Below are 27,510 nucleotides of genomic sequence, written 5' to 3'. Positions count from 1 at the left end.
TGTTATTTATTTGGGAAATGAGCCAACATGACGAAGAAAGGATGTGATGGCCCTGAACCATCTTCTTTAAATCTGAGCATTGTGTGAGGTTTTGAGGTTGCAGCTCCTGATTAGGATGGTTTGCTGGGCTGGTGTGGTTGAAGCATACCAATAAGGTATGGAAGGTGATGTGATTAGTATCTTATCTGTCTGTCCTTGAATCCCCCATGCTTGTGACCTTGTCTGCTTTCATATAGACTTGCTGGGAAAGTGTGTGATTACAGCAGAAGTCCATCAGAAAGTGGACTCATTTCAAGTGCAACACCAGGACACTCTAACTACTCTGCTTTTGGGCCCCATGATGAATTCCCTGGTAATCTCTTTTCAGGTTACCTGCTGGCAGTGGCTTATTCGTGTATCTCTTAAGGACATTTAGGGTTAAGATTGCATTTTTAATAAGTATTTTTAGAATACTATGTTAATTTTCCACATCCAAAACCAGATTGCCTTTTTCATGGATATATATATATATATATATATATATATATATATATATATATATATATATATATAACAGTTCTTTCAGATTATGTTCACACCCTGAAAACTTATTTCAGAGATCTCACATAACGCACTTTAAAATCAAATCAATGCAGGTCATCATTTGGCTCTGTGAGGGTACTCAGAGCATGAGGAAAGTAGAGGAGCTCATGCCCACCTCAGGTATTGTGGAGTGGCAAGCACTGGGGTCTACTACCTGGGGGAGAACTATCTGGATGTGGGGAAGCCTTAGCTGTTCTTCAAATAGAACCAGTTTACAAACAGTAACTGACAGGGGATATATGTGGGGAAGGAGGAAAGGGGAGAAAGTAATCTGCATATGCTGAAAACTGTAATCCCTGAGATGGAAAAGGGCTTAGAAATGGAGCTGTGATTCTTTCCACTGTAGTGTAAATAAAGAAGCCAAGATTTTCCCATCCATTAACAATGAGAGGAAATTCCTAGTTATTTCTTTGCAGAGAGAGCACTTTTATTATGAAAACATTTTTTTTCAGTGCATTCTCTGCTTGCTTTCAATGCCTATAATTACATGTCCCTGCTCTAAACAGCTAATGATTTACTTTCACACAGGGTACTCTAAGAGGGACAACAAAAGTGTGGGATGGGGACCATCAGGGCACTAAGGCTAGGGAGATTATGCAGGAGATGATATGGGCACAGCATGGAGAAGGGCTTATTTTGCATTTGCATCCATTTTATGACTGCTCCATGTTGCTAAGCTAACATAAAGAGCCCTCATGTAAGTGAGTCAAACCTCCCTGGATAAGAGATTGAATGGATTTTAGTGGACACACATTCTTATAACAATCATGGTAGAATCGTTTCAAACAGTGGCTGGAATATGAAATGATATTGGCATTGATTGCCTGGTTTGATATTGGCATGGGAAGCCTGGCTGCCAAAGGGATTCCCCTGGACTTGTTTGAGCCTACCACAGCAATTCACAACCAGTGATCCTCCAAGATGGCTGATGCCTGCTCCAGAACCATTAGTCATGTGATGTTTCTGTCACCTTGGATGTTTTGTGGGAAAAAGCAGCAGAAGTCTGTGGTGTGGAAATGTGACATTTTTCCATATTTCCAAAACATCTGTGGACATTATATATGCTGAGTAATCTCTTTTCAAAATTGTCATATTTTTCAGCATAGGACATCTGTGCTGGTAGGCAGTATCTATAAAGTGCAAACAAAGATGGAATTAGTTGTACAATAAATATGCTCAGACAAATATTACTTTTCAGTAGAGAAGCAAACATGCAGTGTAACACTTTTATCAGCTATTCTCTTTTGTCAGGGAATGCTCTTTCTCCATTCAACAGTCTAGCAAGAGACCAATATATAGGTTACATGCCTCAAGCAATTCTGAGACTATGAAAGTTTTCTATCCATGTAAACAAGTTTGTTATCCAAGTCCTAGCCTCTAAATTCCCTTAGTACTTGACTTTTGCTGAGCAAGTTGAATTCATAATGCCAAAGTTCTTCACACACACAGGGTGAGGCAGATTTGGTACCCAGTCTGGAAGTCCCAAAAACTCATGTACAAAAGTTTCTCAGTAGGTTAGCACCTAAAAGGGGAGAGTTACTAGCTATACGCCTGTATCAATCCAGAAATCAGAGCTTGGAATTGCTGTCGGTCTTTGTGAGGCGAGATGTTGACCTCTCATTTTCAGGATGGTACCTTATAAATTGTACGGTGTTCCTATGCTGTTATGGAGTCATGAGAGCTCTCACTTGTGTTATCCTAATGGGTTTTGCATTCTACACCACCTTTTATCCTTCAACACCACCTTTTTGTATCAAAGTACTCTATGACCCTTCTGTTGAAGCTGGGCTCATACTTTTGAGGCAACTGCTTCAAGCACTCAGCGGTGATGTAAGAAGTGGGTATCATTCATACCTGCCACAGCTTTTCACACAAAGAAGTCTGAGTTAAGTTTGGTCAGAGAATGGCTAGAAATCTAGGCTCCTCTGAGGTCTCAGACATCAGTGAATCTTTCTGAATTGTTAATGAAAGGTGATTTATCTAGGCAGCCAGCTTGGTAAAGAGAAAGATGCCAGAGAATTTCCTCTGTAGTACATCTGTAATTATCAGGGAGACATATTCCTGTCACCTAAGTGGATTAGATGGGGTTTTCTTCAATTGCTTTCCTGATTGGAGTTACTCAAATTTTAACTGTGTTCTATTTTGAGCTTGAAGAAGATCTGCCCGTGCTCCATGTTCCAGCTATCACATAGTGTCTCAGGAAAGACACGTGACAAGGGAGTGCAAATACAGAGTTATGAGAGACCTAGGCAGATTTTTTTGCATCTATGCAGATTTTTGTCCTGGTGCTCTGGCTCTGCCCCACTGTTGTGCAAGAATGAGGGGAACAGTGAATCAGGGAGAAGGGCCAGAGCATGAGGGAGGTTGTACTACACAGAGATTGTAGAGCTAGAGAGAGCTTGGTTTGTCAGTCTTGCTGTCACAAATAATTACTGAGTTGGTGGAGCCTCTTCCACCAACCACGAGTATTGCCTGATGCATTCCCACTTGTCCTTCAGCAGCAGTTTGCATTTCCAGGGCTTTGCTATCAAAAAAGTAAATAGGTAATGACCAGTTTTTTGTCATAGGGATTGTCCATTTCTAATGGAAATTTCAGTAAATTTCATCAAAGGTTTGGGGTTTTTTTTGGTATTTATTTGAATTACTACAGTAATTTTGAAAATTGGTATCCTTATGTATTGAGAGAGTTCACAAGGTCACTTGTCTTGTTCCTCTTAAATCATCATTTCTCTTTCTCTTCCATCAAATTTTCACTAAATCTGAGAGATGACACCTCAGTCTCTAAGGCAATTAAAGCTGCTTTCAGATCTAAATGTTTGAGCCCTAAATGAAAATTTGCTAAATTTGTTTTTTCCTAAATACAAAACTCATACCCACAATTGACATTAATTTTTCTATTTTACCTGAAAGACTGTCAGATCCTTCGAAACAAGGTCTTCATAGATTCATTCACTATCTATGAAACTTACCAAGACTGTGCAAATCTGGGGTTCACAACTTTGTTTACTGTTGTTTCTCAAACATGCATCCTTCACCTATTCACAAAGTTCCTGTGGTCTGTGGAAGAGCAGCCAAAAAGTAGGCAGATGTTCAGACTCATGGTGGTTATTTTCTCTTGAAATGTTAGGTCTTGAAACATTTCTCCCATGAAACAGCTTTTGTTTTCCTTGTTTTCCTTGTTTTCTTTCTTTCTGTTTTTTTTTTTTTTTTTTTTTTTTTTTTTTTTCCTTTTTTTTTAAAATTGCCACTAGCCTATTTCTCTGTTTTAAATACAGTTGCCCTCTGGAAGCAGAGGGAAACAGCTGAGAAAATTTAACAGGATCTTATAACATGAAGTGTTTTACAACTCCTCAGGAGAGGGAGGCATGGTGACTTAGATGTGGTATGAATAGCTTAGAGAAGTGGTGTTTCTTATCTGAAGTACCTGTACGGCTACAAGCGTTCTGTTAACTTGGGCTGTAAAGAAACCTTGTCACTTGTAGTCAGAGAAAGTTTGGCAAAAGTTATATCTACCTTGGCTAGAGAGTATAAATGTCATAGAGTGGGCTTTAAGTTTGCTGTTGCCGCTGCATAAAAACATCTACATTCAAGATGTATTTTATTACCTGCAGTTAGGCTCATGCATGAAAATATACGTTATCATAGGTCTGTGGTGTGCTGTATGTCAGGTTTATTAATGATGAAAAAATGCCCTTGATATAGCATTTGTTCCAATTTGCTTAGGTATCAAATCAGTTTGGAACCTTATGTTTCAGATTTGACATAAATAAGTCTGCAGATATTATAGAAATGATCCTGAACTTATAGTTCCCAGGAGTTGTTTGTAATGCAGCTTATTCTCAAACAAAATCTGGCTAAGAAGCAAAATTTATTTGATATAGCAAAGACTTCCATGCATCTTTCACTATGTTATGCTATTCATTGATAGTGTGAAATGTATTATTGATTGCTACAAGGTATTCTGGTAGAGTTCTGTGCAAGTATTGAAGCATACAGATTCATTGTATTACTGTGCAGTAGATTTATTCTTGGCATAATATCTACTAATCGTATATTATTTGGAAGAGAAACATTAGTTTATGAGTGTGAAACAAGATATTGCTTTAGAAGAATGCATATAAATCCTTATATGGAATATATTAGGTATTGGTATAAAAAGGATGTCTTTTCATGCATTCTGGAGAAATTATGTTTATCAAGGATTATTAAAGTTGAAAAATCAACCCTTCAGACTGGTAGGAAACACCAGCTTGTGCATATGCTCCCACAGACCTTTGATCTTTGTGATATGTTTCAATAAATTGTGGTAGAATATGTTGATACATTGTAAATGGTCTTCAGTTTGGAATTTCATTGTTGAGATAGCAAAATGAGACATGCTCAAAGAAAAATGATAATTCAAATTTTAAAACTCACCACATATGAAAATATCCTGGATTGACCTTCAGAGTAATTTCGGTGGTTACAAAAGCTGTCTGTGAGTTTGGAGATCATGTCAAAATTAATGATACTCAATTTTAAAAGTTTCATTTCTAACCACTTTTTTTTTTTTAATACATTCCCTTTATACTTCAGTAAAAAAAAAAAAGTGAACTGTTCAGTGTAGAAAGAGGAAACTTGCTTTTTCAGCTTCAGTGAAAAGTACAAGCCAGTTTTGAAGACTGCTGTTGAGGAACTAAGTTTGCTAACCCTCTAATCCTAAACAATTTCACTAAAACTCTTGGCTAAGTGACTATCTTTACACATGTGTTTTTTCACTTGTCGTGACACATTGAGACTTAGAAATACAATTTTCAGTAATGGATGAGTCAAATTTGATCTGAATAAAAGAAAATATTTTTTAAACATTAAAAATATTGATGAGAAAATAATTTCAAATGTATAAAAAACTGATTAAAAAAATGGAGACCAGAATTCCTTCTGCACATGAGAAGCTTTTCTGCTCACCAGAATAATGAAGCAAATGAACATCAGGTGCTGGAGATCTTATAATATTCTTTCTAGAAATAGTGATTTATAGGTAAAGTAGTAAACTAATTTCACATATAAAACAAGGTGATTTCCTGTTGTGAAATTTCATGGTAAGTTGGAAACTGACTTTTGCAATGATATGCTCATGAAGACCACGACACTTTCATCCAGATATAAACCCTTCCGGTAACTAAAATAGTAAAACTTGCTGTCTAGTACTTTTAGGATTTAGCATTAAGCATTTTGAAGTTTCAGCATATTATTACTAGAAACTATTTTTGGCTTTACAAGTTATTCTTTAAAGCTTGTAAAAATGAAATCCTCTTTTCCTCCATGTCTAAAAATAAAAATAGGTAAACTAATTTTTTGGAGGTTGTGATGGATGAGGGAAATCCTCATAAAATCAGGGTTAGTTATAAGAAATCTCAGACTTTATACAATTTTTGGGTACAAGGATTGTTATGAATTTTGAATGCCAAAGGTGTTCAGGGCTTAGCTGCATTTCCTTATGCTACACGAATAGTAATGTTTATTCTTTATAAGGTGGAATTATTGTGCTTTGTCCAGTGGGCTTTGCTCTGAAAATGACTATTATAAAGAAGACCCAGGCATTTCCATCCCCTCAGGAGGCATACAGTGCCTGGATAATAGCAAAACGTGTGTGGCTTTGCTGCATGTAGTGGTTAGGGAATAGTCAACAGAAATCTCCTGCAGAGTCGGAAGTGAGGGTCGTGTGTACTTGGAGTGGGGCTGGTAGGGTCTCTGTTTATCATGGCAGAGGGAATGAGGGCTTTAGAGCCTGAGGGAAAATGTGGCAAATAAAGATCTGCCAGTTAACCTGCTGACAGTGAGTGAGTATATAGGGAGCAGTTGCTATGCAGGGCTTAATCATAAGCTTCCAAAAGACTGTAGCAGGTATGCTGAAAGCAGGCTGAAATGTTTGGAAGGATTCACAGTCTGAAAAAGGTGGTTAGAAATAATTATGAAAAAGAAAATACCTGAAATGTCTGTCTTGTTCAGTGAGTTACTGAATCTATAGATAATGATGTGGCCATACATGCTGTTTATGGCATTCCTGATAAGCTTTTGGTCATGTATCAGAAGTAAGATAATCTGTAATATCACAACATATTCCTTTGCAAACTTGAGTCAAAATGAAACATTTTTCTTGGCAAAGTCAGGATGAGAAAGTGTAAGAGGCAAGACATTTTGGCAAATCTGATCCAGGTTGTGGTAAAACCTACATTATAATAAACATCATAAAGTCTGCATATATAAACAAGCTGAGAAAAATCCAATTTTTAAAAAAGGTTTAAATATCTGAATAATCATTTTGACAGAATAAGTATGTGCAAGGTGCCAGTTATTATTGGATTGTGTAAAAAAATATATATATACATATATTTGTAATAAATAAAAATGTGAAGTGCATACATTTGGGTGCATACATCCCAGTTTGATCAATGTCCTTGATTAAGCATCAAATACTGTGTTGTAGAAAAAAATTGTGATCTTAATGATATCAATGGCTCTAAAGTTTAGCCTCAAACCAAGACCATCTGCCTGTACAGGCAAACTGACTTGGAAAGAACGTTTAATATTTTCCAAGTTTCTAAAGAACAACCCTATGGGCATAACTCTCCTTGATCACTCTGGTGTCCAGAGGGCAGATGAGATTTATAGGAAGTGAAATTTTATATTGTCGATTTCTCTGATTTTGATCAAAAGTAGCATAAATTATAGGTGGTTGAAAGGTAACAAAACACAGGTAAAAATGTAATTTGGACATGACATGTTACCTTTGTAAAAAGAAGACAACAAGGAGCTTAAGAAATGGTGGGGAGAAAGGAGTCAGCAATTGATGAAGAATATTTTCAAGTCACATATGAAAATAATCTGTTAGGGAATAAAAACTAAGCTGGAATACTAGATCTGAACCATGTACTGCTCTGGAATGTTGTTCCTAATGGTGAGACTGTTTCTCAGTGCACATCAAAAAATTAAGTGAAAATGGGGGGCAACAGGGGGGAAAGAGGATTGGGTAAGACACCATTTGGAAATCTTTCTCATGTTATTTCATTTCACAGGATTCAGGTGTTGCTGCTTGAGAAATTCTGAAAGTTCTAGGAATCTCATAAGGTGCATTTTGGCACCAGTTCTCAAATTATTCTTTTGGGAGCTGACAAATTAAGAGAAAATTTAAGCTTCTGCTCAGCAGTAACGCCTTTTATGTTGCTGCAGAATATAGTGGCAGAAAAAAATTGGTGGATTTTCTAGACTTTTTTTTTTGTTGCGTCCACCTGTTGTTGGTTCCAACTATTTGTGTTGTCCAGGACTCCTGGAACAGCAAGGGATTACATACATGTCCCCTCAGAGAATATAAAGCAGTTGATGTATTAAGCACTCAGAAACAAACACAGTTCCCCAGAGAAAACTGACAATTAACATTTATTTATACCTGAGTGTATACATGTAAAATTAGCATCTGTGCAGAGAAGATGAATAAAAATTTTCACAGTGGAATATTTTTGAGCATTAGATTCTCTCTGTGCAGCAGAAAGAATACTTGTTCTTTATGTCCAAGATGTATCAAGAGCCCTGGAGGTATTAATATGTCTAGTGTTCATGATGAAAGAAAGGGATACTGACATCTGAAATGCTGAGATACTTGGAAATAAATTTAGCTAAATTTCCAGAACCAATAACCTGTGTGGAAATGCAAAAAGTAAAAGAAATCCATTTCACTATATATTGGTACTGTCAAGATTGCTTTTAAAGTGCTTTTTGTAAACACCATGCAGAATAGGAAGGCACATCAACAGCTCTTTTGGAAAGGTTCATTTCTATTAAGGAATAAGCAGAATAGAAAAATTTCTTTGCAGATACTTGATTTGGTGTACCTGGACTGTGCAGTTAATGCCCTAAATGGCTGAGCAAGATACTTTGAGGGAAGGAGGAGGAGTAGTAAAAGTATCTCTTTGATGTTCATGTCTTAATCCGGAATTGGTTTTGATTTGATGCTTGGAGTGGCAAGACTAAGCCTATGATTTGCAGAATTGTAAAATCTAATTCTTACTGGACTGTAATAGAAAAAGTAACCAAACAGGTGGATCTGCTCTCTGTTGTACATCAAAATAATTCAATTTACATTTTTGTGCTGTTTCTGATTCAAACTTGTGAGGGTTATGGAAAGACTGGGCTCTAGAAGAGAATTTGTTGTTGGACACCATTTTTGGATTTAGTTCCAGATCAGACACATAAAAACAAGGGTCTGCATATCAAACAGCAGGGCTTGATTCAGTTGCTTAAGCGTAGTTATCTGGTGCCATTTGAAACTCAGAGTTTCCTGCTTCAAGCTGTCAATCCAGAAAGGCTCTTATTTCCCATGTCTTATGTCACGTTTACAACATTTGTGTATCGTAATACCTGAAAGGACCAGTTTTAGGCAACTGAATTGAATCTGCAGTAAATACAGTTACTGGACCCTAAGATACGTTGAGCAGATTGGGAAGAAGTCTCTTGTCTCCACCAGGTTTTTTTTACTAGCTCTCCATTGCCTATAGTAGGAGATAGGACACCTACTTTGTATGGAGACACCTAAAACATGTCTTTTAATTCCGTGCTGAATTCTACCCCATGTGGCTGGAGCAGTGCTTAGGGACTCAGTTCAGTTGCCCACACCAAGATGCCCCCTCTCACTGGAGATACTGTAAGTACCTGTGATAGTGATGTGGCTTTGACAGGTGGCACAGGACCTACAGTGTACCCATGCCCTTCTGGAGTGGCAGCTGGATGCAAGGCAGGCAATCCTAGGCTGTCCCAATGGCAGTAAATACCTGTTTCTAGCCAAATAAATATTTTTTTTTCTGCAAAGATCAGTATAAAAGGCTAGCAACAACATAAAAAATTTCCAGAATGGAGCCAGGTTATTAGATGCTCCAATTCTCCTTTTAAAAAGAATCAGTTTTGTTAAAAGATTTAACTAACTTTCAGATCTATTTTTAAAGGAAGAAAATGAATGTACTAATATGAATACTTTATAAAGATGCACTTTTTAAGTTCGTGCAAAAAAGGACTCTGAAAACAATCACTCTGACAGGATTTAGCTCCAGGTGAGGTCTGTAACCACAATGGCACAGGTTCAGTCGCTATCAGGGTTACGGCTGGATTTGGATCAGCAGCACCCACCCACTGCAAGGGATTTGGGATCAGAGGTTTTTTTAAATGGTGGAATCACTGAGAAGACAATTGTTTTTATGTGATTTTCTATTCTCTGGTGCATAAATTGTGGAAAAGTATGATTTTACTGCAAGGAAGTCCTAAACAGAAGGACTGCCTTAGGACCCTAGAGTGGGTTGAGATTTAGGCATTCAAACCTAGTTACCCTGCAATGTACTGGAATGTGGACAAATTAAAATTCTGGAGCTGGCCAACTCCTAATATCATTTTATAAACAGTACTTGTTAAGTGTATTTTTAACAATAAAAGATAATGCTGAATTTTTCTGATGGATGTCGCTGATACTGAGCTTATAGATGGTGATTATGAAATCATTATATTCAAAAGTCAGACTTTGTTTTGTGTGTGGTATAAATAGACAAGTCTGAAACTGTGTTTTTGTCACTGCCTTAAAATTTGGTCTCATGATTATTTTGTACATGTGGTAAGATTTGCTATCTTGCCCCAGATCATCCAAGCACCAAGGCATATGCTGAAATAAGCATTGTGTTACCTAAAATAATAGAAAAAGATCAAAATTGGATAGTTTTAACCTTGCATGTATTAAACCCCAAAGTGTTACATTTGCAATGAAGTTTCTACTGATGTCAAGATACAATATTTTAATGTTATTAAGCTTAAGGTATGTGCAAAGTACATCCTCTTATCTCTCATTGCTAGGAGAAATGACATTGCTCTAAGATCTCAGAAGGTGATTGCGGGATATCAAGTATGCAAAGACAGGCCAAGTTGAAAAGTCTTCAGAGGTCCCTGCTCTCAGTATGCAACTTACAGATAAAGTTGAGAGAAATTAAATCCAGTGCTTTCTGTGGATATAAATCCAAATTTCATCTGATGGCAGGTTTCCCTTATTGAGTGGTTTTAGCAGCTTTCAGACCTTGCTTCAAGGAGAACTGAAATAATCTGTAAATTATGCTGTAGCTATTATGGCTATTTATTCATACGGTAAAAAAGGCAACATTATTCTGTCAGTAGATCTCAGCATCCTAGAAGGCACAGAGAAGACCTTGAAAAAGGGAATGCATTTTCAGGAAGATTATTTATCTCACCTCCCAAATAATCAATAGGTTAATTAATTGCCTATTTCAAAAAGTACTGAGATTCTATACTATTGATGGTTTTCATAATTGAAACAAAGGAAATTCTAAATATCAACAATTTTAGTGGAAATGGCTTCATTAACATGCAGCAGAGAGCACACGCCTACATCGTTGATACCATTTTTCTTGTTTAATCTATGGCAGCTACGCAAACTGGCAGCACTTAACATGATTATGTCAAGATCTCACACAAGTTAGCTCACAGCCAAGGGCTGACATCTAGAGTCAATATGCCAGGGCTAATTATGTTGATGTCAAAAGTTACCTTTCTTTATGCATGTTAAATGTTTCACATAGATTAAAACATGTTTGTGTACTGTGAATTTTACCCAAAAGATTGCACCAAAAGGTCAGCTAGCTTTGATGCGATTTAATTACAATATTGTTGATCATGTGTGCCTTGTAATCTGATATTATGATCAAAGTCAAGTGTGGGATTTGGGAAAAAAGTATGTATTATGACTTTTAATTATAATTCTTGCTGGATGATTATGCCTGGGAGGACTAATACAGTCTGCATGTTAACCTTTGAAAGGAATGCTTCTACTCTATCCATTGTGCTTTGTTTTCAGTAGTTTAGAGATAGAGGATGTTATCATATAGTTTTCTGTGAGATTTTGAGTGGTCTGTGGCATGCACATGTCAAGAGGAACATGGACATGTAAAGAGAAACAGAGTTCCCAGAAATCCTCTTCCAGTCTCCAGATTCAGATTTTGAACATCTTTTAATAGAAAAGAAATGTTCAGGGTTTTCAGCTCTCTGCTCAGATTTCAAAGTGTTCCCTTACTACTAATGAAAAGCATATTGATTATTTTCCAGTAGTTGGAATCCTCTCTTATCTTCTTCCGTTCAAATTTTTAAATGGACACAGTTACTTGGTGTTGCAGGTGTGTGGCTTCACTTCTGGGAAAGCATGGATGTAAGTGCACCAAAGGATAAACTCCTCCCTCCTTTATCTGATTTTGTTCAACCTTCCTCAAAATTGTACAACTTTTTGGCTTACCTTTCCAGAGGAACCATCTCTGGGAAAGGTAATCCATAACTTTTCCCTCCTCTATTACCAATATGTTTGCTAGTTTATGAAAATTATAATCATAAAGAGAAATGGTATGAAAAGAGATCACATGTCCCAAAAATAACCTTCAACTTTTGCTTGATCATATTTTTATTGTGAAGTGGAAATGTAGTTTCTCTAGGTTTAAATAGTGTAAAATTGCTCATTTGTCCCCTTTTTCTTGCTGTCTACTGCTACTGAATTCACCATACTAATTTCTTCTAGGAAAATATCTGCCAGAGTTTGGAGACACCCATGTTGCCCATGTCTTCTGCTTGTATTTTTTGTATACGTGGTGGAAAGAGATACATATAACTGCCAGTTGTCATCATACCTTGAATGTATGCAAAATAACTGGTATGCTGAAAAGAGAAATGACTCTTTTTCCAATGTAAGATTGATTATCCAACCAGATTAATGAACTATTTTTTTTTCATGACCGAGAAATCAACTTTTTATCCTCTTTTGATGGATAAATGTGTTGTGGCACAGCTGAATTCTTTAATCCCTCTTCCATTACTCTCTCTCCAAGTACATTTCTTCAGTAATGACAGTTCACAGAAAAACTCTCCAGAGGGATATAACATCCTGGCATAAGTATTTCTTTTTGGAAGCAAGTATTCTGAAGAGCTCTCCTTGTTGCCTAATGAACCAAACCCCAAACCTTGTATTTCATTATGGTTATGATTCCTTAACCCACTAGAGTCCCTCATCAAAATGTGGTCTCATTAAGTGAAAGAGACACTGTGCATCACTCCATTAAAATGTGCTAAGCTAATTTGTTGTCTGATGTGAGATGAAATGAAATATAATTATTTCAGATCTGTTCCTAGTGGACTGTAGCATACATCATAAGCTGGAAAAATATGTAAGACAGTTTGATATTCCTACTTCTGGGGGCCCAAATCTGAATGAGTATGTAAAGTAACGAGCCTAGAGAGGCATTGTCTTCCTTAGTGTGAGGAGACTGGGAACTCTGTTGTGATCCAGATTGAGACTGGACATCTGTAGCTTTGAAAGATATTTGCTGCAGCTTGCATTATGCCTGATGTTTGCACATATATCCAGGAGGTGAGGGAGCAAGGAGCCTTTCTCCAAATACAGGCCCTGCTTTACAGACTGTGAGCATGAGGGCAGGGTCTAACCTCTTTCCAGTGAGAGTCTGTTTTCTGCACTGTCGGTTGGCAGATCTACAGAATTTGCTTTTGCAAATACAAGCAGGTGAGCCGCAACATACTTTGATAAAGTAAACAATGTATTTGCCCTAAGGAATCTGTGATAAAAGTTAAAGATTGGGAAGAGAAAGAAAATACTTGCAACAGGGTGGTGGAAGTGTTTTGGGAATCCTTCATAGAGGAGAAATCCAATAAAAATCAGATTTACGAACAAAAATCAAGGCTTTGAGTATGCAATTAAGTACCTAATTTAAACGCAGAATATCTGTAACTAGGACATGTTAACTTAACTCATAAGTGGGTGTTCAGCTTTCTGTCTCCATATAAGCTATCTGAACATATATTTGTAGTACCTGCATACGCATATAAAACTTATTGTTGTAGACCCCTATTTCACGCAAAGCAAGTACAGCTTTGTATTTCTGTAAAGTGCTAAAATTTAAAATATTCTTAAATGATTTCTTTGAATGGTATTCTGAAAAGGCACGTTGTAAATTACTTTGTGGGTTTCTAGAGGCACTGATGATAATCATTGAAAGGACACAAAAGGATGAGATCTTTATACTGAATTGCTTTCCTTCCTCATCTGGGAAGGTGATATCCAAGCATCCCACCCAACTGTTAGCATTTTCAATTGAAGGCTTCCCCTCTTGTGAATCAATAAGTTGGTTCTTTCGTCCTGTGTTATGTCCCATACTATCAGTATGATAGGGAAGATCACAAGATGGAATATGAAGGGAAAAGATAATGGAGAATTATCATGGTATCTGTAAAGCCATTTCCTTTGGACTGCACCATGCCAGGAGTCAGGAAAACACACTGGACCTCTCTGCAAAGAATCTGTAAAGCTGTTGACCTAAGCATCATATGCGTCACTGAAAACTTGAATAATTCTTGAATAGTTCAGCCCATTTAATTCCTAAAATGCTCCTTTAAACATTATGTGTATGGTTGATACAACTGCATAGTGAGTTCCCTTGGGTGTTCTGCTCATTCTGAGAACTAATTTGACTCTTCCTGTGACTGGGAACAGTATTCCTGTTTGGCTTAAATGCAAAGATTTGCAGGAAAGGAGAAAACTAGAGAAAACTTTGTATAAAGCTACAGGAGGTCTGAGACCCAAATCCAAAAGTGACATTCCTTACAATTACATAAATAGCATTCCCATGCATTTATCCCAGCTATAACCAATAGCTAATAACAAATTATGGAGGCCCAATGTGATTTATGCACAGAGGTTTCTATACAGGAATTTGTGTGAATAAAAATTACTACTATTTCCTTTTCTATCCAAAGAAAGGAAACAATTGAATTCTTGTGGAGAATGTAATTTTCTTCCATTTAGTTTTAAATAGCATTAGCACAGCAATCAGGTTTTGAGATGAAAGATAAATATTTCTGGACCTGGTCTGTAAATGTACAAAACACTAAACAATAAACAGAACAACTCCCTCATCTTTGTATTTCAAAGGGCATTAGCATTTTGCTGTATAGGCGGATAGCTTCTGAAACTGTTTTGCCTCCAAGTGACCTATTCCACAATTTTTAAACTGTGTTAAGTAACCTCTGAATGTTAAAAAAACCCTAAAATTTAAACATTAACGTTAAACATTAGGATTATTTAGAAGACACTTTGATATCAAAGCATATTAACACTATTAATTGATGATCACTTCTGATGGTGCTGTACCTTCCACAGAGAAAATTTAAGAGATTATTGTAAATGTGTAACAGTAGGGAGAAATCAGTCTAGCTCTGTCAGAAGAAAAAGATATGTAATAGCATTAATTCTTAAACTGCATTTGAAAATACACAGGAAAGCCAGTGTCTTGTAATTATAAAAGGCAGCAGAAAAGATGTGACAAAGACAACCTCATGTGGTTATCTCCAGGGATTAGAAAAAAGGGAACCAAATAAATAAGGGCAACAATTCAGTTCTCAGCAGTGGAGGAAAGGTCTGCCTGTGTGTAGAGAGGCAGGGGAGGCAGCACCGATGGGCAGGACAGGTTGCAAAGGGTGAGGGTGGGGTACAAGAGACAGGATGGGAAAGCCTTGGCTCTGGGGTTGCCTTCAGCTGACTCACACCTCACCACTGTAAGTTTTGGAGTCTGGATGCTGCCTTGTAGACTTCATCTGTCTCGATTTGTAGACAGGAGAAAGATTTCCTTTTTAATCAGGGCATGCTGCAGAAATCCCAGAGGAGATTATTGCTTCTGGTTCATGCTTTTTATTTTCTAACAAAGAAGGCTATCTTGTTACTTTCTCATACTAGGTCAGAGCACGTATACAACATCTCACATGTCAAGTGGCTTTAATTACCCTTCTAAAAGAGAGTGATTAGAAATAAAGCAAGTAGTGTTAAATCTTTGGACTACCACTGAGGTTTTCCTGGACTTTGATTGGATAGATTCTTTTGACTGCAGTGAGAATTTGCCTGAGTAAAAAATGAAAAGAGCCTTTGGTTATAGCTTTAATTACTGAATCGAGCTACAGGAGAAATCAATGTCACATTCATTTAAATTTGCCATACTGGAGCCTGCTCTAGGCCTCACGAAACCACTGCCCTGCCTTTGTTCCCCATGCACATCTCAGATGCCGATTTTTTTTCACTGTTTCCTTACAGGTGGATTGCTACTGTTCCAAGTAACTGCAAGATGTGTCAGCAGCTGCTGCTGTTATTGATAAATTGTGCAGCCACTTTGACTAGGGCACACTGAGGTGCCTTTGAGGTAGCAAAATAAGAGGATTTAAAGGCAAAGCTCTAGATAGAGTGATGTATGAACTGCTCAACCTGCCTGCGTGTGAATGGTTGTGTTAGGTTGATAGCTGTGCTATAATGTGCTTACAGTAATGTCTTACTGAAGGCACCACTACACAGTTTGAAAGGTCTGGGAAAACACCGTATGGCTGCACCCCTCCTGAAACAGACCTGGGGCAGTGTCTCACCTGCTTCCTTCCCTTTTGGGGAAATGATGATTTTTTTTTTAAATTTTATTTCTCAGGGGACAGTTTGTTCCCGGTGATGCGCCTGATTTTGTCTGTTCTTCCTTCCCTCTGGTTCTTCATTTACTGGGAAGACCTGAGTTTGCTGCCCTTTCTTTTTCTTCTACAGCTAGGGTTAAATACAAGGAAGGCTCACTCTCCTATTTATTCAGCATTCACAGAGCTGAATCATCTCACTGGGATCCTTCCTTCAACTTTCAGATTTTGGCTTTTGCTGCCCTTTTCCTTTTCTGTCACTTGCAAGAGGATGTTTTTTCCTCTGTTTTTATGGGTTTGGATCTGAGGGTAAAAAGTTCAATAAACACTGAAATAAAGACATAGTAAAAGTAAAGAAGAACCCACACGTAAAATGTGTGCTCTTTTGGTTATGTACTTAAAAGGCCCTTACATTTCTGTGCAAGAGGGAGTGATTGCTTTTGAAGGTATATTCAGAGATATTCACAGAAATGCTTTGTGAATATCAGTGGATGAAGACTTACATTTAAAGTAGTCAATGATAGAAAAAAATTAACACAGAAACAACTTTTCAGTTACACGAGTTACAAATATGCAGTACAATATGAAAACGTACTGTCCCTATCTGATTCAGAGGGTAAGCAACGAGGAAGCAACTAGTCACATTGAAAAGGCAAGCATTAGGGTTAAAAGATAGAAAAGAAGATAGTGCCATTTGCTCAAATACCCAACAGGCTGGTTTGCACTTGGTAAAACAAAACATTTTGCTGGTATTGTCACATTGTTTTCAGCTGACATTTGGAAGTATGCATCTGTGATAAACATATAGAAGAAATAACATGTATTGAGATGACAGGAGATATGATTAGCTCATGAGCAATCCAGATCCCTCAGCAGAGAAACGATATTCACACCAGAATGAGATGAAACTAGACAGGTTGTGAAGAGATTAAGGTTTGCATGACACAAAGCTGGGAGCTGGTCTCACAGCATGATGCAGGCTTATAAAACAGGCTTTCCTCTGTCCATACAGGAACCTTCAAATCAGTCACCCTGAAAGGAGATGATTGCTGAGAATTTAGGCAGGGTGCCTGGCATGCCTATGAGCTTGTGGCTGACAAGTGGCAAAGCTTGTTATAGCACTGATGTTATAGCACATGTGGTAGAGTGGGACCTGGTGGGCTGGAGGTTACAAGGGACTGCCTAAAATGCATAAATACTCAGGATATTCTATTCTGCTGATAGAAGTCTATCTGGCTTGAAGACTAATTTAGAGAGAGTTTGCCTTGGAGGCATGACAAAATGTTCTCAATTCTGCCTGTTTGGCAGACATAACATTGATGTTCTGCTGAGTTGATAACATGTCTTCAGCATGACCCGTGATGCAAAGTATCAAAATATTTGTTGCCAGTATTTCTTTGTCATCCTGAATTTAAACATCATCTAGTATCTCCCTGCTTTGTTTCTTTTAAATATGTGGCATTGACTGTTTATAGAAGATATTTAAAATAATCAAATAGTCTTTCTTTGCAGAAAAAAACAAGGATTCTACAGTTTGTAGTTTTATACGCCATTTTTACTTGGCTGAAATTTCAAACTGATGTCAAATTTTTGCAGAAGCAGTTTGGGAAAGATTTGGGATTTTCATTTACTTGTTTCTTAACTGGTCGAGTCATTTTCAACAAAAAGGTCTGAGTTTTCATCTTTTTAATCTTTTGTCATGATTTAATTATTTTTACTCAAATCCAAAATATCTGCAAGAGAAAGGGTATTGCATTCAGTTGAATTAAACATACTTCAGATAGAGAGCAGATTATCAGATGTTTATAATGTATGTTTATAATCATAGCAATCTTTTCTCTCTGCAACTATAAGGTCAATTTGCTTTTTAAATTTAGGGTCCTTTGTTATATTTCGGTTGTCATGCCTCCTTACTCCCGTCTCCAGATGTCTCAATAATTGGAAATAGAGTAGGGATTGCACATCATTCCTACAGGGGACACAGATGAAAGGATCAAGGCTGAAGGGATAACACATGAAAAGAAGCAGAAGGAATTATTATTGCCAAGTCCAACAAGCTTTCAGAGCAGGGTGTCAAAATGGATTGACTTCAATAAAAAAAAAATTTCCCTAGTAACAACTGCATTAAATGTATGAGTAAGAACCTCAGGAATTGGACTATTGTTTGTTATTTCCACATTCACTTCGCATGTCAGTCAGCATTAGTGACTGTCTGGGAACACTGTCTGAAATAGATCGGTTGTTAAATATTGGCAATGATTATCCTTGTTTTGAAGGACCATTTGGGGTGTAGATTACTGTCTTTATCCTTGGCTTGTAGACTGCTATGTTCTACTATATCTCATACTTGTTGCAATCCATTTTAAAGGCTGTTTTGAATACAAATACTTCGTGGTAGTGTCACCTTCCCCAACAGCTCTTCAGCATACTTTGTCCTCATGCATAACTTATATAATGATGAATGGAAAACATCAGTACTACTGGATGTAGCCTGTGAATATAATTTGTAGGTCTAACAGCATGTTTCGACTTCTACTGGAACTGATAGAGCCTGAAATTATTGAAAACTCTTTGGTTTTATGTTTCTTAACCCAAGTCAATTCTTATTGAGCTGCAATCCTGGAGCAGAAAAATCAGTAGGTGGCATGGAAAATTTTGGTTTTTATTAGTGTGAATACATAACCATAAGGTCACTAGTCTAGTATAATTGTGTCCTGATAAGGGACGATGCAAAAATACTTCTTTTATAAACTTGTTCCCACTCAGCAGGAGCTATACATTTCTTTTTAATGATGACATTAAAGGGAGATATTTCCTAAAGGCCAAAGACAAAGCTTGAAATAGGACAAGTGATACATATTTCCCTGGAACTGGGGTTTCCCTAGGCTTGAACAAGATTTGCAAAAGTGATGCTTTGGGAAGGCTGACCTGGAACAGAGACTAGACAGAGATATGAGAATATGGTAGGTATTTATTAAAAGGCCTTTAAGGGCACACCTTGTGCAGCACAAGAGATTGGCCAGGGCTACACCCAAGATGGACCCAAAGTGGTCACAAAATGGATGACCAGTCACGAGGTCTCACACTTTTATAAGTTTTGGTCCATTTGCATATTTGGGTTAATTGTCCAACCACAGCTTCAGGTTATGAAGTCCCATCTTTTTGTTTTCTCTCTTCAGTCCACCGTTGTTTATGCCTTTTGGCCTGAAAATTTGTGACTGTTGTCCTTGGTCTCAAGCTGGAAAAGGGTTGTTTTGTCTACCTACTCTATGTAGAGAGTTTACTAACACTTAATTCAAGGCTCAGAGCTACACACCTAGGCAGCAAAGATTCTGAAAAACATGAAAGCTAAAACTTAAGGCATCAAAAGTGTCAGCAAATTACAAAGTTGAACCTTGACTGCCTTTAGTTTCAATCTGTTTCTCTCTCCAGCATTGCAGCAACCTTCCCTTACATCAGAGACCACAGAGGAGCTTGGCTTCCCAACCTATTCTGGCTCAGGAGCTGGACCCAGGGTGTAGGGTGGTAACCACATTGCCACTCTGTTACTCTTTCTGGCCAAGAGAAGGGATGTAACTGAAGCCCAGGCCTCAAATGGATGCTGCAGCCTGTGCTTTAGCCTGGAGGTGGTGAGGAGTGCTAGTTAGAGCAAGAGCAGACCTTTCACTTCAGACTTCCAGAACAAAGAGCTGCAAAAGGAATTTAGCTGCACTTTAGTTGTTATATCACAATTTTTCATGGTGAGCTCCTAAGATGCTGTCACAAAACAGAGTAGTGTCAGTAAACCCCAGATCAGTGCATTAGCTGTGGGAACAAGAGAGCTTTGCAGCCAAACATCATTGCTTGAACTTTAGAGAAGCAACAGGCAATCCAGAGCCCAGCCACCTAGCAATTTAACTCTGAATTGTAGGTACATCTGTCAAGAATTGATTCCTATAACTGGCAGGAATCAAGAAAAAATAAAAACACTGCCCATCATCAAAATACACTCTTCAGTAGACCTGTTTGTGAATCCAGCCATAAGCACCATTCCTTCCCTCACTGCTGGCATAATTAGGTGGGACAAAAGGTATAGTTGGATAATTAGGCAGACCATAAAATAAAGTCTCGTGTGTGCCTTCCTGTTCATGTTTTCATGCCAGGTGGGTCAGTTCACAGATGTGAAATGTGTTTTCAGAAGTCACTTATAATCTGTTTTCTTTCCTTTTATGGACATCATCACATTCATGCTTTAATTGATTGTATTTGAACTATAGATGGATGTTAATTAGGCAACAATTCAAAACCCAAAGGATTTACACGCCCAAATAACAACCTGTATTATAGAGGATGTGTCCTTCTAGGTAGACTTATCACACTATGCTCAAGTTTCACCAGTGCATTGAAGAATATCTTCTGGCTAACTGATAGATGGGGAAAGAAGAGAATGACAAACTGGAATTTTGGAAAGTGTGTCCAAGAAAATGCTTTCCTGGAGAAAGGTTTAGGGAGAAACCCATAAATTATACCTGCTATGATTCAGATTATATAGGCACTCAGACACGCAAGTAGCCAGCTATGACAGATAAGAACAGAAATTGTAATTTGTTTTATATAGGAACTTTATTTCAAACATAGGTCTGATTTATTATTTAAGAATCAAACACCTTGACACTCTGCCTCACATCTTTTCTTTTACAGTAGTGCCATATTTTTTTGCTGATATTGCAACAGTTGCACTGAATTTCTTAGCTCTTCAACACAGTTTGAAAAAGAGCTTGCTAAAGTACTGAAAGAGACCCAAGTGGTTTTCCTCTTTTTCTGTCTGTCTCTTCCACTAACACCTTTAAATATTTTTTTCTAGAGCAGTTGATGGTACTTGAATGTTCTAACCAGCCCTGGCTCAACTTAAAGGACTGTAGATAAGTAGGGACCCCTATTGGAAGCCTCATGTCCTAGCCATGTTTTATATCTTGCATCCATATGGGTGAGAAAAGCTCTTACCTTTTCAAATTCTGCTGTAAAGATTCCTGTACTATTTCAGACATAGTCAGATGTCAGATACCACTTTGGTTTAGCTCACACAGAAGGTAGAACACCAGTAAGGCTTCAACTTTGGATGTAATTGGAGGAGACAAAATTTCAACAGATTTCAATAGCTCGTGATGGTTTGTGTCTTTACCAATTTTATCTGTTGAGTACACTGAAAAAAACAGTATGGATTTTGGCACAGGGAAAACATCCTTTATTTTTTTGTAATCTCAGACAAAATCTGAGATGGGTGTCCTTGAATAAACAGGTATGAGAACTAAGAGGAAGCTTAGTGAGCAAATGATGTGGAATGTGATTTTCTAATTTTCTTGGCATTTCAAAATACTTCAGAATGAGTGGGGATGGACCTAGGATCTCAGGATCACATTATGGAGATGCTTTAGCAAGCAAAGGACTCCAAAACACTCAGCTTTCAGTATATTATCTCCTTCCTTTCCCTAATAAATCTTTCACTGTTATGAAAGTCACATACCTACATTTAAGACCTTATTCTAGTGTTACTTGCTATCTCACAGCAAATGAACTCTACTTTCATCTTGCAATGTGCCAAATATAGCTTAGAGATTTTAAAATGGAATTAAGAGTGACTGTGTTTTCACTGATAGTTGTGGTGCAGGTTTGAGAGGCAGCAAAAAGGTAGAAAAAACATAGTATAAAATAAGTATGCCTTTAATAGTCATTATTTTTTATAATACAGGATGTGTTTAGTGGATAGTATATGTGAAGATGCAGCTTTCATTTTTTAAAATATAAAACCTGGGTAGCTTGCTACTGTTTTAGGTAGTGTCTGAGACAAATTCTGTCTGGAGCACACCAAGTGAACTGGTGTATTTACAGTGTGGAGCTGTTCTGAGAACATGCTGCAAGGCCAACTTTACGTACATATCACAGAAAATCATGATTCAGAACCTGTGATTGCTGTTTAAATATGGAGAGTAAAATGAACAGCAACAAAAAGTAAAAAAGAAAGAGAATGTGACTACCTGAAAGCATTGTTTCTGGCTAGTGGCTTGCAGTCTCGGAGGAAAGGGGCACACGGGAGCTTCCTACTCCAAGGGAAGCCAGGCTGGAAGGAAAGGCTGGACAGAACCCAAGTACCATGTGAGCCTTGCTTTCTATGTGAGCAAGCAGCTCTGGAAAAAGGATAGGGGTGATGAGGTGTCCCGCAGTGAGCACTGCAGGACAGTGGGCAGCTGGCCTCTTCAGTGCCTCCCCTGGGGTGGCCCACCCTCTGTGAGAAACTTGGCTGAAAGGGCTGAAATGAGGTCAGTCTCTCATTTTTCCACATTCTCTGGTTCTACCTGGGAATTTACTTAGTTATTTTAGCTGCAGCTCCAACAGAGAGGGAGGATACTCTCTCATTGCTTGTACATGGGAGGTAAGAAAGGGGCTGGACGCCTCTTCCCGCCATAACACTCTGGGCACTTTTCTTAACCCCACAAGGCCTGCTTATTTCACCAACCTGTGTGCCACAGACCTATCTGTTAGTGGGGAGTGACAGCTCTCCCTCGATCTGCAACAGCATTGACTGCTGCTCTGATAAGCAGATTGGATCTCAAATGAACTTGAAACACAAGATGACAGTTTGGGAAATGTAAAATTGAAATATGAATGGGTTATGTGCTACTGCATTTGTGGGGGAGGAAAATGTGATAACTGAGCAGTTTAAATAGCAGGGTTCCCCTCTGTTTCTTTTCTTCCTAGTGCTTGTGGTAAATTACGGGCTTAGTACTCAGACTCCAGTGCATATTTTACCACCTTGTTTCAAAAGTCTGAATACAGCATTTAGTGGGAGGACAGCCTGTAATTATGTTGTAAGTTATCAAACAAACTGCAGATGTATAAATGTGAGGGTAGGCTTAACTACTTTGTTTTGAAAGGGAACTTTAATATTAAACAAATGTGTACTTATTGGAAATGGCAGTGTTGAAAGCCCGCATTGTGAATCTGACTTAATAAACCTAATCTTTCCCTAAAGCTCTGTGTATTATGGTGAAGTAATAAGATATCTTGACTAACTAAAATATTTTCCTTCATCTTTGAAAAAGAACCCTACTTCTAAAAGTAATTAATTGTTTGATTTAAAGTATCCCATGTACATGACCAGATTTTTAATTTTACCTGTACAGATATGATAGATTGCAATAATGAGGCAAGTACGTGAACAGCATGTAGTTAGAACACATAATTTAAATGTCTGTGAGCATTTCGAGAGAGGAGAAGTAATATATATTTGCATCTATTTTTAGAAATCCTTCCTGTAAGAATCAAGCTTTGACAAACAGAGCAAGATATGAACCTCCACCAAAAATTGCATCAGAGCCTGGGGCAAATATTTAATATTTCTCAAGAGCTGTGCTTTGTATTGCTTCACTTTTTACTGCCTCCTTTTAAAATTATTTATTTTTTCCCCTTCACCCAGGACAGAGCAGGAATATCACTAGAAATACACAATTTTTAGAATAAGTCTAATTCATCTTAAAGATGTCCCCTGAACATTATTGTTCAGCCTACTTTTATAGGTGCAGTAGGTTTGGATTATTCATTCAGACACAGGTGAATGTGGGTATATTGGGCACTTCTGTTAGACAATATGAACTACTTTCAAACCTTTTCAAAGTTTTCCTGCCTTTTACTCCTAAATAAGAATGAGCTGCTGGTATTGGTACTGCATGGGATATGTGCTACGAGGATAGAGGTTTTGTCAGTTGTCCCACAAAGGTGTTAATTTAAGTGAGCAGTTTAAAAAATTGATCTCTTCTGATTATTTGAATAATGATAACAGAAAGTCCAGACATTAAAAACTTATTTGGTGTGGAGAAATTTGCAGTTATTGTTGGCTGGGAGAAACAGAGATCAGCATGAACTATTCTGTGTTGGTGGTCTGGCTTTGAAACCCATGTCATTACTGTTCCAGTGGATTTGGTAGTAATTGTCTGTGTCTAAGGAGCAAGAAATCAGAAGGCACTTGTGAAGATAAGTAGTGAAGGAGCAGTGTGCTGTTCACAGTACTGAGGAGCAGAGGAAAGGAATGAGAGAGGAAAGAAGTGGAGCAGGGAAATGGGAGCCTTGTAATTCATGACTCGGTGGGAAGACTGTCTAGAGACCAGGGGTGGTGACAGATGGACACAGGGAGTCCATTCACTACTTGTACTTGAGGTATTTGCTTTCTGTTGCAGTTTGACCTTTCATCTGAATATGTCAACTCACCTGCTGCGGAACCAGCATCCAGAGCTTGCATGGTCCATAAGGATATGAATATTTTTTGCTGGATCAGGCACTTTGTACATCATCTAATACCTAAGGCATAAAAATTGTCATTACAGCCATCTGCAATTTTTAGCAAAGGTTAATGCCTTGAAAGGAATTTTCTTTTTTTGATTAATCCATCCTACTGCAAATAATGTGACTAAAGTTTCTTGATGGAATATTTCCAGTGCTGTTAAAGGGCCATAAAAAAACCACAAGAAAGTTCTCTCATATTTTCTTCTTTTCTATTAGATAACAGAGATTAACAACGAACCTGGTGAAGAAGAGCATTAATGAATGACTGTATTAATTGTTTACAAGAGCAAAGAGCTAAGAACTTGCTGCAACAGGAAAAACAAGTTATAGGGAGAAGAGTTGCATTGCTTAACACTTTGAAAATTATCTCTATAAAGTGGGCCTTTCTCAAGAGACCAAATAACTGCTCTCAGGAGATCAAGTAACTACTTTTTTCATGCTGAATTCAGCAAAAAATATGTTCTAGTAGACATGCCTGACTGCTTTCATGGGTAGATCAAGTTTTACCTTCAGTGCCTGCAGCTATGGAAGTACACATTATGTTTTCCAACAACACCAAAAAAAATTTCTATGAAGGTCTCAAACCTTCTCAAAAGCCTTTGAAAATCCCTTTTCCAGTGGATGAATGTGATAGCTCAGAGAACATGCTTGAAGGCATGGTATAATGGAGAAGAAAGAGTACCTGGGCCTGCGCTCTGTGTGTTAAAGACAGATTGTTAATACAAGAGGATGCAGGAATCTCAGCATGTAAGGTCTGATCCCAATGTGATTTGGAGTTATATGCACACTGTAACTCTTTTGGGTCTTAAGTTGAATTTGAGTGGCTGAAAGGTTCAGAGACAATAACCACTACATTTCTGTAAATAAATTCAGCTGCTATTGCTTTCAATTTAACAAAAGAACAAACGGAAGAAATATTTTCATTTTAAAAACTAAGTCATGTTAATTTTGAGCTTAATTATGCTTATTCAGTTAAATCCTACGTAATTTAATGGCAAGGCTTCAACAGTTATATTCAGGAACTGTATTGGATCCTGGGGACCTGGTCCTGATGCTATATGCTTTACTAATCAAAAATCATAAAAGTCATCTGATCAACAGGCACAACAAGTGGATATGTCTTTAATTTAGTTCAGTTGCAAGATAATGGGATTTGCATTAAAACTCAAAGGAAAGCCTGAGATAAGTGTCATTATATTGGATTTGAGGTAGTCTTAGGCTGTGCACATTGAGTGTTATGATAATGTGGGTGATAGTTGTTAAATAAAGTCTTTGTGAATTTTGGATCAGAACCCTTTGCTTCACTGAGTTTTTGTAATTGACTCAAAGGTAGATATCGTGCTTGTCTAGAGTCCCATGTAAGAGTAGGCAGATCAGTTTTCTGCTTGTGAAAATATGTCACTACTAAGAAGATCTGCTGTGCATTATTATTGGTATTTTGACTGAAAGCAGAGGCCTCAGCTTTGAATTACAGAATATGCTGAGTTGGAAGAGATCCACAAGCATCATCAAGTCCATCTGGTCCTGCAGAGGACCATCCCTAAGAGTCACACCATGTACCTGAGAGCATTGTCCAAACACTTCTTGTACTCTGTCAGGCTTGGTGCAGTGAGCACTTTCCTGGGGAGCTTGTGCCAGAGCCCAACCACCCTCTGGGTGAAGAACATTTTCTAATATCCAACCTAAACCTCCTCTGACACAACTGCAGGCCATTCTCTCAGGTCGTGTCACTGTCCACCACAGAAAAGAGATCCTTCCTCTGCCGCTCCTGTACCCCTCATGAGGAAGTTGTAACTGCAGTGAGGTCTTCCTGCAGTCTCCTCCGGGCTGAACAGACCAAGTGATTTCAGGCACTTCTCACATGGCTTCCCCTCCATCCTTGTTGCCCTCCTTTGGACACTCTCTAACAGTTTAAAGTCTTTTTTACCAAAGCTGCACACAATATTCAGGGTGAGGCCACCCCAGTGCAGAGCAGAGCGGGACAATCCCCTCCCTTGCCCGGCTGGCCATGCTGTGCCTGATGCCCCAGGACATGCTTGGCCCTCCTGGCTTCCAGGGGATTGCTGACTCATATTTAACTTTCTGTCAACCAGGACCCCCACATTCCTTTCCATAATGCTGCTTTCCAGCATCTCATTCTCCAGTCTGTTTCTACATCCAGGGTTGCCCCATCCCAGGTTCAGAATCTGACACTGTCCCTTGTTGAACTTCATAATGGTTGGTGATTGTGCTGTTCTATAATTAGTCAAGGTCTGTCCTTGTGCTAAGTGCTGTTCATGAATGTGACATGACACAAATATTTTTTCAAGTTTCCTACTGATCAAAACCCCTGGTTTAGTATGAAAACTCTTCAATACTTTTAAGACACGGTATAAAATCACATATACTACAAATTTTCATGACAGAGAACATTTTAATACCTTTTTTTTAAGCACAGGAAAAATAAAAATGAGGGTCCCTTGAAATGGCCTCTTATTTTGGTGGTATCTGCCCAATAATTTGGAAGAAGTTGAAAGTACTGTATCCTTTTTTTTCACTAATAGCATTCATTTATTGTGTTTTAATGCTTTTATTTATGAAGATTTGGTGAAACAAGGAGCGGGACTACAGAAAGTAGGATTTTTTTTTTTTCCCAGAGTACAAATTGTGGACCAAAATGTATTACAAATATGAATTCATCAGTGACAATCTAATTGAATCAGGATGTCTCTGAATGCTTGAGACTGGCGACAGCTGCTCCATTAACGTATATTTCTAGCTGTGTAGATACTGAGATACAAAAGAGGAAATTTACAATCCATGAATCCCTCAATGGAAACAACAAAATTGCATTGATATTTTAACCTTTTTCCCAGTAATCGTGGAGATATTTCCCATATGGCCAACTTTCAGTATGAAACTTCTAGTAGTGTAATGCATCCACACATGCCCTCAATCTCTATAGGTAATAGGCCAATAACATGCAGAAGCAATCACAGCCACCACCAGAGACAAGCTCTACTACTAGTAGCATAATGAAGAAGCAAACTTGATGAACATATCAAATTTGTTCCTCAGGGAAACACATATTCCTTCCTATGAGAAAAGGAAAAA

General features: G+C 37.9%; 1 protein-coding gene across 1 annotated transcript in view; it reads left to right on the top strand.

Annotated features, from left to right (window-relative positions):
• Positions 1–27,510, top strand: part of NXPH1 (neurexophilin 1) — a 138,494-nt gene that overhangs the window by 54,094 nt on the left and 56,890 nt on the right. The gene's annotated exons all lie outside the window — the stretch shown is intronic.

The sequence above is a fragment of the Chamaea fasciata genome, unplaced genomic scaffold (genome assembly GCF_029207755.1).
Source record: "Chamaea fasciata isolate MVZ Bird 193981 ecotype frontalis unplaced genomic scaffold, bChaFas1.0.hap1 SCAF_1, whole genome shotgun sequence".
Lineage (NCBI taxonomy): Eukaryota > Metazoa > Chordata > Aves > Passeriformes > Sylviidae > Chamaea > Chamaea fasciata.
Note: the sequence above shows the minus strand (reverse complement) of the source record. Positions and strands in the feature narration are given on the sequence as shown.